This window comes from Emys orbicularis, chromosome 1 (genome assembly GCF_028017835.1).
Source record: "Emys orbicularis isolate rEmyOrb1 chromosome 1, rEmyOrb1.hap1, whole genome shotgun sequence".
Lineage (NCBI taxonomy): Eukaryota > Metazoa > Chordata > Testudines > Emydidae > Emys > Emys orbicularis.
The window spans coordinates 365,827,104-365,830,020 of record NC_088683.1 but is presented as its reverse complement, the minus strand read 5'-3'; the positions used below and the strand labels follow the sequence as shown (position 1 = coordinate 365,830,020).

Genomic DNA, 2,917 nt, shown 5'->3' with positions numbered 1-2,917 from the left:
GGTCTTCTTCCCCCCATGCACTGTCCTCCCTCACCAGTCACTTGACAATTGCTCCAAGCCTTAGACCCCTTTTGAACATGTCTCTACATAGTGGAGATCAGTAGCACATGTCGTCTCGGATTTAAGGGTCCAGGATGAAATAGACGGCCGGTATTTTTCGTCTCCCATGTCATCAATGCTGGAGCAGGATGATGAACTGACCCTTCACTTGACGAACACCCTGATTATCCTCGCATGAAGGTGTTTGCTTTTCACACTGTACACAAGGGGATTCATCAGGGGAGGGACAAGCAGGGAAATGTAGCCCAGGAGAATCTGAAGCAAGGGAGAAAAGCCGTCCCCCAATCTGTGTAACAGAGACAGGCCAAGTATTGGTGTGTAGAAGAGCAGGACAGCGCAGAGGTGGGAGACGCAGGTGTTCAGGGCCCTGAGGCACTCCACCTGGTATGTGATACTCAGCACTGTTTTGAGGATCATCACATAAGAGAGAAAGATGAGCAGTGAGTCCAACCCCTCCATCAAGAGAGCAACAGACAAGCCATAGATGCTATTTACTCTGATATCTGAACAAGCTATCTTCATGACGTCCTGGTTTATGCAGTAGCAATGGGAGAGGACATTGGATCGACAATATTGGAACCATTGAAGGAGAATAGGGAGTGGGAGCATTACAGCCACCCCTCTTAGAACACACACCAGTCCCATCTTGCCTACTCTTGGCAGGGTTAAGATGGAAGCATATCTCAGCCGGTCACGGATCGTGATGAAGCGGTCAAAGGCCATCAACAAGAGCACAGAGGATTCAATGCATTCAAATGAGTGGATGAAGAACAGTTGGGCAAAACAGGCATCGAGGCTGATCTCTCTAGAGTTAAACAAGAATATATCCAGTGCCGTCGGCATGGTGGATATCGATAAGCCAAGGTCTGTGACGGCCAACATGGAAAGGAAAATGTACATGGGCTCATGGAGGCTTGGATCTGTTTTTATAATGAACACAATGACTGAATTTCATACTATGGATTTAACATACATTAAGCAGAAGGGGATAGAGATCCAGAGATGGACCTTTTCCTGCCCAGGAATCCCGGTGAGAAGGAACACTGCAGAGTTGAATTTGGTGTCATTGACAGCTGACATAATGTACTGGACAGGTCCAAGGAGTTCTGAACTTTCCTTCCTGAAAGGAGAAAGAACAGGAGACTGGATGATAATTAGTGAGACATCTTTCTGCTGTCAGTGCAAGTCTAAAGACTCCCAGGAGCTCAAGGAAGATCAGCAAAAATATAGTCTTGGATTTACACAACAAATAGGAAAATAGGCATTGCCAGACTGGATCAGACCCATAGTCTATCTAGCCTAGTATTCAGTGGCCAGTTCCAGATGCTTCAGAGGAAGTGGAAGATGCCCTGCAATAGGAAGCTTTGAAATAACCTCAACCCACTAATTAGACAAATTGTGTGGCGCAAATCAGGAAGATTTAGAATTCATGAAAGAGTTTTTGTAACAATCCTCACCATTCTCATTGGATTTTCTGGCTATCTATATAAACATCCAGTCCCACTTTGAATGCTGCTAAACTCTTGGCCCCCTTGATATCTTGTGGCTGGGAGTTCCGCAGTCTGCTTGAGCACTGTGTGATTTTACAATTGTGACTTTCCCACAGACACTCTTTTTGCCCCTCCACTTCTGAGTGTGGTCCATTCTATTATGAGATGTACGTAAACACATGGCAAGTGCATGGGAAACCTTTAATTGTATTTATCTGTCCTGCACTGAAGCTATTTATAAACGTGTTCCATTGTCTCATTGTATATACTTTTTAAATTTCTCTCCTCCTGAGAGTCCAAATTAAGCCACTGCCTCTTTGCAGTACATGAGATACATTCTTAGGCACAAGTTCTTAATTCAATAACATTGCCTTCAGTGTCATCACCCCATATTTATATGTATAAATTCAATCAGAACAGGGTTCTGTTAACTGTCCCTTACCAAATGCTTCCGGTGATACACTCTGACTCCCAAAAATCCATCCAAGGGGAGCTGAACTGCTTTGCCTGGCCTATGTTGACTGAATCCAGAGAGTTCAATCATCCTACAGCCTTCTCTTCATCCTCACAAGACCTGCATCCTCTACCCATGCAATGGTCTGTAGATATTTGGCAAGTTACAAGCTAACACAGACAGTTACTTCAATTGGGCAGATATGGGGATAACGATACATATGGATGAATAGTGAAAACACTAGGTTTGCACTATTATCTGTAAGTAAGTAACTTGAGTGTGCAAGTTACTTCAGCCCTGCTCAAGTAAGCGGTAGTGGGTGCAAATTATATACAACCACTATTACACTCCCCTTTCCTGCACCTCAGCTCTACTCTCCTGAAACACAGACCAGTGGTTCTGTTCTCTCAGGACTTTTTGGAAAGTCTTGCACATTTATTGCAGAGGGATTGTGTTCTTGACCCTGAATGTAAGTGTTAGAAACAGCTACTGCTCAGTTACCAGGTGGCGGAATCGTACAAGTCTCCACTGAACAAAGGAGTTAATAGCACAAAGCCATTGCAAACAGTATGTGGAGTACTTCTATAATACTTTCTAAAGCAAAAGTCATTAAGCAGTAAAGTTACCACTCCTTCTTCCTGTAGAGATTACAACAACTCTCCTGCTGGCTTTTGATATACAGGCATGTCACGGAAGTTTGGTTTCTGATTTTTGTATTACAATAAAAAGTTTTGTCATAACATTTACATATCTGTATTTTAGTAAACACATGTCCAGCATTTATTTCCCATCTGATCTGCTTTCAGAGATGATTTCTCAGGTTAGAATGGGACTTAAAATGTAGGAGCTGTCATCTGGATTTCTTCAGAACCTGAAAAGATCCCAGCTTCTCAGCCCTCAGTCAGTCTCGTCT

General features: G+C 43.5%; 1 pseudogene; it reads right to left on the bottom strand.

Annotated features, from left to right (window-relative positions):
• Nucleotides 1–204: 204 nt before the first annotated feature.
• Nucleotides 205–1,140, bottom strand: LOC135873028 (olfactory receptor 51G2-like; annotated as a pseudogene).
• Nucleotides 1,141–2,917: the final 1,777 nt, after the last annotated feature.